The following is a 9,447-nucleotide window of genomic DNA, read 5'->3' as shown; positions in this document are numbered from 1 at the left end:
GCCAGGCTTCAGCAATAGATGAACTGTGAACTTCCAGATGTTCCAGCTGGATTTAGAAAAGGCAGAGGAACCAGAGATCAATTTGCCAACATCTGCTGGATCATCAAAAAAGCAAGAGAGTTCCAGAAAAATATCTATTTCTGCTTTATTGACTATGCCAAAGCCTTTGACTATATGGATCACAACAAATTGTGGAAAATTCTGTAAGAGATGGGAATACCAGACCACCTGACCTGCCTCTTGAGAAACCTATATGCAGGTCAGGAAGCAACAGTTAGAACTGGACATGGAACAACAGACTGGTTCCAATAGGAAAAGGAGTACATCAAGGCTGTATATTGTCACCCTGCTTATTTAATGTATATGCAGAGTACATCATGAGAAACGCTGGGCTGGATGAAGTACAAGCTGGAATCAAGATTGCTGGGAGAAATATCAATAACTTCAGATATGTAGATGACACCACCCTTAAGGCAGAAAGTTAAGAAGAACTAAAGAGCCTCTTGATGAAAGTGAAAGAGGAGAGTGAAAAAGTTGGCTTAAAACTCAGCGTTCAGAAAACTAAGATCATGGCATCTGGTCCCATCACCTCACAGCAAATAAATGGGGAAACAGTGGAAACAGTGACAGACTTTATTTTGGGGGGCTCCAAAATCACTGCATATGGTGATTGCAGCCATGAAATTAAAAGACGCTTACTCCTTGGAAGGAAAGTTATGACCAACCTAAGACAGCATATTCAAAAGCAGAGACATTACTTGGCCAACAAAGGTCCGTCTAGTCAAAGCTATGGTTTTTCCAGTAGTCATGTATGGATGTGAGAGTTGGACTGTAAGGAAAGCTGAGTGCCAAAGAATTGATGCTTTTGAACTGTGGTTTTGGAGAAGACTCTTGAGAGCCTCTAAGACCACAGGGAGATCCAACCAGTCCATCCTAAAGGAGATCAGTCCTGGGTGTTCATTGGAAGGACTGATGTTGAAGCTGAAACTCCAATACTTTGGCCACCTGATGAGAAGAACTGACTCATTTGAAAAGACCCTGATGCTGGGAAAGATTGAGAGCAGGAGAAGGGGACAACAGAGGATGAGATAGTTGGATGGCATCACCGACTCAATGGACATGAGTTTGGGTAAACTGGGGGAGTTGGTGATGGACAGGGAGGCCTGGCATGCTGCAGTCCATGGGGTGGCAAAGAGTCGGACACTGAGTAACCGAACTGAACTGAATGGAACTTCAAAAATGTGTGCCTCTCATTCTATTCATTTGGAGCCACATGACCTCTTCACTGTTTAATAATAAGCATTTAAAACTGTTATTTTATATTAATGCATTTTAAATGCCAGGAAAATGGTAGACATACTTAAGAAGAATAACTAAAGCAATAATTCAGTGTTATACCAACATCCTTAAAAGTCTAGAGTCATATGCTTACAGTTTATAAATTTAATTGAATCCTAAGTGATTATGACTATCAAGTTTGAGGAGATTCCAGGTAAAGGGGCGGAGAAGGCAATGGCACCCCCACTCCAGTACTCTTGCCTGGAAAATCCCATGGATGGAGGAGCCTGGTGGGCTGCAGTCCATGGGGTCGCTAAAGAGTCAGACATGACTGAGCGACTTCACTTTCACTTTTCACTTTCATGCATTGAAGAAGGAAATGGCAACCCACTCAACTGTTCTTGCCTGGAGAATCCCAGGGATGAGGGAGCCTGGTGGGCTGCCGTCTGTGGGGTCACACAGAGTCGGACACGACTGAAGCAACTTAGCAGCAGCAGCAGCAGCAGCAGCAGGTTAAGGGGAAAACTTGAGACAGGATTTGGAGACAGGAATATGCAAGGTGTTTGAGGAATAGAAAGCTATTCAGTTTGGCTAAATCAGACAGTAGAGCAAGAGATAAGGCTGAAAGAAGACACTCAGAATGTAAATCACGGGTTGAAAACCAGACTGAGGTACCCGTGCATGATTCAGAGGGCAATAAGGGCATGCTGCATACTTTTCAGCAAGGATCTTGTATAATTCGAGCCAGGCTTTAGAAAGATTAACAGAGCAGTGACTTGCAGAACAGAATGGGGGAGTTAAGGGAGGGCAGGGAAATGGATCCAGGACTGGAATCACGGGGCCCTATTAAAGTCATTACAACACTTCTACTTGGATGGCTCCAGGCATCTCAAACCTAAGACTGCCAAGACAGAAGTCTTCATATTTTTCCAAAACATCCTCCTCCCTTAATCTGCCCCATCTCAATAAATGGCACCACCACTGACCTAGTCCCTCCAGTTAGAAACTAGATGTCACGTTGGGTTTCTCCCCTACTCCTACCCCCACATTTTATTCAACGACAGCATGACCGTAAAAGGATGTCCTTTATCCAACCACTTATCTCCATTTTCCCTGCCCAAACTCCAGTCTGGGTTTATGCATCATACACCTCCACCAGGACAGCTAAAACACCCCCCTGAGTGGTGACCCTTTGCTCATACTCTCCAAATGGCACTCCAGAGAGTTCTGCACAAAGTGTAAATCAGATCATATCACCTCTCAGTTTATAATCCTAAAATGGTTGTCTGTTGCATTAAAAAAAAATATCCAAAATTTACCTTAGCCTACAAGGCCTTACATATTCTGCTCTCTACTTAACCTTCAGATTTCATTTCTCTTCCTCTTATCTATGATTCTTTAACCTTCCCTCAGCCACTTGAACGTATCAGGCTTATTCTCACCTCAGAGTCCTTTTAGTCTCTGGGAACTTGTAGTCTCTAGTATAACTGAAAACAAAAGCCAGAGGAAAAGCAACTAGAACTCATTTTTTCATTGTGAGTTTTTACAGAGCAAGGATGATATATCACTTGTGAAATCTATTCATAGCTTTTCAGCAGCTATTGTATTGATTTTTGGTTTGTGGTTATAGCAGCTATTGCAGAAATTGACTGTAATAAAAAGGGTCATCTTGTAGACAGCCCCCAAACAAAAGACTCTGCAAGCTTGCTTCTTCCACTTGACCCTCTGGAGTGACATTTGGTTGACCCAAACCGGAATATCAAAGGTGCTAGTGAGAATGGAGAGAAGGGGTGGACTCTCCTCTCTAAAACCTACTCTGAGGTCTCATGGACTCCTCCCACCCCACCTCCAACACTTCCCTCCACCATGTCAGTTTCTCTCTAGAACCCCTGGTTTATTCAGATGCACAAAGCTTCTTCTACTTCACGTTATGGTAAACAAATATTTTCCTTGAACATATAAACATCTCCTCCCTTTTTCTGCTATGTATCTTATCCCAATTATAGTCCCAAACAAACCCATCCTTAATATTTTAAAATATATATATCCCAAACATTTTCTATGCACATATGCATCACTGAGTTTTAAAAGTTATCTCAAAATTCTGTGGCTGAAAAAAATCTTTTTTTTTTTCAACTCAGGGGTCCTATAGGTTCAAACTCTAGATAGGGAATAATGAGGATGACTTGTCCTATTCTGTAATGTTCTGAGCTCAGTTGGTTATTCAGGAAAACTCTCTGACTTGATGCTGGAGACTGAAACCAACTGAAGACTTGGTCACTCATACTCTGGAGCCTGAGATGACTCAAAAATTAGGACTGATGACTGGAGTGTTCTGTTTGCTGAAGAAAAATCTAGACTAACACAATAGGAAGAAAGGTGGGGACTGTACCCAGGCTGAAGGAAAAGCATCCACATACCAAGTTTCCCTGGTGGGAGAGAGCACAACACATTAGAGGTAATGAGAGGAAGTCCGTGAGGCTACACACACACACACACACACACACACACAGCAAGAGTGAGAAAGAAGTCTTTTGTGAGGGGCCAGACCCCACATGGCCTTACAGCTCAGTTTTAAATTTGTATTTTACCTTAAGAGCAATGAGGACCCAGTTAAAAACTTAAGCAAGAGGGTGAGCATTGGAGGTTAGACCCCAATATATCTTTTCTGGGGGGACACAATTCATTTCATAGCGCATGCTAACAGCATTCCACTGTTGCTAGTCCCTAGGTGCTCCACCATTGCTTATAGGTTATTTTGAGTTTTCTCACACCACTATAGTATCTTCATTAAAGTATCTTAGGCAAAACACTTCAAATTTGCCAGGGTTGCCTTGGGACCCTGACCCATAAATCCACTGTGAGAGCTATTTAATAAATAAAATGGAATGGACTTGGTGATGGGCTGCATTTGTAAGGAGTGGAAATATGAGAATGAGAAGTTAATTCCCAAGTTTCTATCTTGTTTTTTATTGATGAGTGCAGTGCTTTTCACTGAGATCAGGCGTGCATAGAAGGACCACCATATGACATATTTTGAGACACATGAAGAATGTATAACACACACACACATAAAATCTTAATGTCTGTGCATTACAGAGTTTATATCCTCTGGACATTAAAAGTCAGCATGAATTCAAATTCTCATCCTGCCACTTATTAGTTGAGCCATCTAAGACCTTATTATGTTCGTTTTTGTCTGTAAAATAAACATCATAATATCTGTGTTATAGTGCTGCTGTTAGGATTGATGAGAAGAGTCATATAAAGCAATTAGCAAAATGTCTGACATTTAGTAAAAGCAATAAATGTTAGTATTAGCCAGTATTACTTTTACACACTTAATTTCCATCTGGAGAAAGTATCACCAACAATAAAGGGTTTGAAATGATCCACCTGAGTGTGGTCTAATTCCTATTTTCCACTGAAAATTTAAAACAATTTTAAATGCTGTACAGGACTGGAAAAAATAAATCTTGCTAGCAGGCTTGCACTTCTAAAGCTTTCTCTTTTCTATTTCATTTTGAACTCAGCAAGCCTATTTAAAAGAGTTACTAACCTTGATGCTGGATATCAGTTGGAGATTTGGATAAATTTCAAACCAATGTAGATACTTTAGGATGTCAAGGGGGCTTTGGAAAATTATATAGCCTGACCTCTAATTTTTGGATGTGGAAATTAAGATCTGAGAGGTTAAATGACTCATCTGAGGCCACACAACTAGAGGCAGAGTTGGGACTAACATCCAGGCGTTATGATTCATCAACTGGCCTTTCATCTCCAACATGGCAGCTTCTAGCAAAACAGTCCAGAAAAATATTTACTGCACAGATTTTAAATTTATATAATGAATCCCCCCCCACAAAAGATACACATTAAAATGAAGAATGAGGCACCAAAATAGGAGTTCAAAAGCATACAGGGTTTTGATAAATCCACTCTAATGATTCCTTTTGAAAAATAGATGAATGATTAACTTTAAGGAGATCAAACCAATCAATCTTAAAGGAAATCAACCCTGAATATTCATTGGAAGGACTGATGCTGAAGCTCCAAAACTTTGGTCACCTGATGTGAAGAGCTGACTCATTAGAAAAGAGCTGACTCATTAGAAAATCTTTCCTGATCCTGGGAAAGATTGAAGGCAGGAGGAGAAAGGGAGGACAGAGGATGAGATGGTTGGATGACATCACAAACTCAATGAATATGAATTTGAGCAAGCTCCAGGAGATGGTGAAGGATAGTGAAGCCTGGTGTGCTGCAGTCCATGGGGTCACAAAGAGTCAGACATGACTGAACAGCTGAACAACAATTTTGTAGATTTGGTGCTTTTTTTCCCTCTGCAGCAATGAATTAACTCAACTTAATGCTATGTTCAAAAGTATTCATCCTAAAGAGATTCTATTTTAAAGAATTCTGACTCAATAAACCAATGAAATAGTTATGTACCTTTTAATAATCAATCTGGTTCTCAAATACTGAGTTTAAAACAACTGAACATTACAACTGGGTCAATCATACTGTGACATTTGTGTGTACTTATGTGGAACCAATGAAATGAATTTTCCTGCTTAGATAGAATTAAGACCAGAGATATCTATTTCTTCAAATCATCTTTTCTAGTGTAAAAAAAAAAAGAGGAGCTGTAAGATAATGAAAAATTTGGGGGCAAAATTATAGAAAAAATTAAAAAATTAAAATTAAAAAATTAAATATAAAAATTTTTTTGATATTGGGAGAAAGGGATATAATTTTTTAAAAGAGTATGCTGGGTAGACATAATATTTAAGAAAAAAGTCAACCTAACTGAACTGGATTATGTTAAAAGAATTTTATCATCTCAAAGACTGGTATCCATAGCAACTGAGACATCTCTATGCTCACTTTTTCTATCCACAACAAGGGAAATAAACAGCCAAAGAGCTTGCTGTTTTTCTGACATCATTCTATCATAGCTAGTAAATTATTACTTGACTGAGACATCTTAACTAACCATACTTTCAAAACAAGGCCCCTTCCAAAAAAAGAAATAAGAAAATGTAACCAAAACACAGAAATGAAAAATCAGCTCACAACGGAGAGCTGGAACAGCACATCTAAGGATGGAAGAAGTTATTCTCTGATCTTGGCCCCATGCTGGCTGATGTCCAACACAGAGAAGCATATTCTGGGATCCTGCCAAGCCATAGGTCACTTGGTCCTCCATCCATGCAGACTCTCTTGGTATGAAAGGGAGTCTAGACCTAGGCAGGTCCACCTCAGACAGACTAAAGATATTTCAAACAGAATGTCCAACCATTGACAGAGGTGAGCCTTTTACACCTATAATTAACTGTTGTTACAGAATAAATTTTTTTCATTCATTAAATATTTGCTGTGTGTCTATATGTACCAGTCACTGTGTAAAGTTTTAAGGATGTTAGATGTGAATGAGGCAGTCCCAGCTGACAAGAAGTTCACATCTTGTGTAGAATCTAGATATATCAAATTTCTGATTAAGAGGAGAAGAGACACTCTAATATCCATCTATGATCGGCACATCATTATACAATATCCTTAGTACCCAGGACAGTTTCTTGCAAACAACTGACACAAAATTGTTGACTGAATACAAGAACTCAAGGGTATGATCAGGATGATGCTAACAAACAATATTGAAAATATCTGTAAGTGGGAGATCTTCAAAATGCAAAGCCTCAAGTTTTAGTTAATGAAAGGACTGTAGTTTAAAAATTGTTATAAATATAATTAAAGTTTTTAGAAATTTGTGATAAAGCTATGATTTGAATTTGTGCACCCTGACTCCAGAGATTTTTGTGCTTAATCACTATACAATGCCACCTTTTTGAGCAAAGCAGAACAGAAAGGGAGGACACATGTTAAATTATTTCTACAGCTGCACTTATTAAAATAATAATAAAACCAGTCCGAAAGTGCAAATTGAAAACCCTTAGAAGCCAAACATACAGGCCGAACTATACCTATTCATTTATTCACTCATTTATTCAACAAATATTCATTGTGCCTCCCTGAGCCAGGCATTCTTCTGAACATCATGGTTTTCATGTAAAAAACATTAAACCATTGCCCTCATGGTCTATGTTCTGCATAGGATTGACTACCTTCAAACACACCTATGATTTACTTATTTATTAAGCTTATTGTCTCTTTTTAACAGAATGTAAATTCTATGAGGACATAAAATTTTGTATTTTGCTACCTGAGAAAAACTGTCTTTAGAACAGTGATTGGAACATGGCAATAAACATTTGTAGAATGAATGATTCGTGGAATTTACTTTTTAGTGGGGGACTGCTGCTGCTAAGTCACTTCAGTCATGTCCGACTCTGTGCGACCCCATAGACAGCAGCCCACCAGGCTCCCCAGTCCCTGGGATTCTCCAGGCAAGAACACTGGAGTGGGTTGCCATTTCCTTCTCCAATGCTTGAAAGTGAAAAGTGAAAGTGAAGTCGCTCAGTTGTGTCCGACCCTCAGCAACCCCATGGACTTCAGCCTTCTAGTCTCCTCCGTCCATGGGATTTTCCAGGAGGGTTTTAAAATGAAATAATACTTAGGAATGTGTGCAGGGCAAGATCATAAATGTACTACGCCCCATTTCTCTAAAATACAGCAGAGTGAAAGTATTAGTAACTCTGTCATGTCTGACTCTTTGCGGCCCCATGGACTGTAGCCCAGCAGGCTCCTCTGTCCATGGAATTCTCCAGGCAAGAATATTCTCTAGGAGTGGGTTGTCAGTTTCTATCCATGGGATCACCTGACCCAGGGATCAAACCAACAGCAAAGATAACTCTTAATTACTATTGGATTTAGAAGGACATTATAAGTTTTAAGCAAGATGTGAAAACACGTTGGACTTCTGGGAAGACTGTCGTCCCTAAAATAAAGTCTGTTTCTAAATGCGTTCTATTTTAAAGTATCAGGGAGATAAATCTGAATGTGTACTTAATATTTTCAGCGTTACTCCAGCAAGTCAATAAATGATACAGATAATGCAAACACCAGGAATTCTGCCAGATGCTCAAAACCCCACACTGGCTAACATCTGCACTATTTTACATATTCTATTCTATCCCTGTATTTGTCTTCCTTCTTTCAGCAACCCTTTATCTTTTTCTTTTTTTATTACAAAGAAGTCCCACCTTTTTACTGAGGGTATACAAATCCTTCTGCTCAGAAGGAAAAGAGCTCTCCCTTTTCTTGGGTGATAGATACACCTCTTCCACAGCTCCCAGTTTTCTCTTCTACCAGTGCTTTCCATGTTGGTTAAAGCATTTGTAGAGATCAGAGAAGGCAATGGCACCCCACTCCAGTACTTTTGCCTGAAAAATCCCATGAACGGAGGAGCCTGGTGGGCTACAGTCCATAGGGTCGCGAAGAGTCAGACACGACTGAGCGACTTCACTTTCGACTTTTCACTTTGATGCATTGGAGAAGAAAATGGCAACCCACTCCAGTGTTCTTGCCTGGAGAATCCCAGGGACGGCGGAGCCTGGTGGGCTGCTGTCTATGGGGTCGCACAGAGTCGGATACTACTGACGCGACTTAGCAGCAGTAGTAGCAGCAGCAGAGATAGCTGATGAGTCTGCTAAGGTTGTGCAGTTCATCAGTGAACATTCTGTTTCTAACCATTCTCTTCTTTTGGATACAAAACTGCAATTAATTCTCCTTCCAGCCTCAAAATCATATGGGGCCCTTGATCAGTTCTTTAGGGTGCTTTTCAAAGTTGCCCAGGATACCGATACTGTCATATACCCCAAGCATGGCCCTCTTCTCTTTCCAATGGTCAGCCACTTTGGGGGCAGGAGGGTGACTGTTACATGGAACAATCTGGGAACACCCAAAGAAAAACATCTGCAGGCCAGAGGCACTGGTCCCATAGATTACAGCCTGCCACCCAAGAGAGGTTCCCTGCCATTGTTCTCATCTCTCCCCTACAACAGCTTACCACAGGAGCACAGGAGGGAGGGCCAAGTGTGGCCTTCAAGGAGATAACAGAACCTTCCCCACTGGGGGTCACATGAGTACCAGGTGCAAGCAGCCATCTTGGGCTTTACTGCAGCAGCTCTTTATCTTTTAAACATTTTGGGGAATTCCCTGGTGGTCCAGTGGTTAGGACTCTGTGCTTCCAGTTCAGGGGGTATGGATTTG

General features: G+C 40.4%; 1 pseudogene; it reads right to left on the bottom strand.

Annotated features, from left to right (window-relative positions):
* Nucleotides 1-8,540: 8,540 nt before the first annotated feature.
* Nucleotides 8,541-9,214, bottom strand: LOC129650943 (39S ribosomal protein L51, mitochondrial-like; annotated as a pseudogene).
* Between the last annotated feature and the right edge of the window lie 233 nt (nt 9,215-9,447).

Source organism: Bubalus kerabau, chromosome 4 (assembly GCF_029407905.1).
Source record: "Bubalus kerabau isolate K-KA32 ecotype Philippines breed swamp buffalo chromosome 4, PCC_UOA_SB_1v2, whole genome shotgun sequence".
Classification (NCBI taxonomy): Eukaryota; Metazoa; Chordata; class Mammalia; order Artiodactyla; family Bovidae; genus Bubalus; species Bubalus kerabau.
The sequence above is the reverse complement of the archived record's forward strand: the minus strand, read 5'-3'. Positions and strand labels throughout refer to the sequence as shown.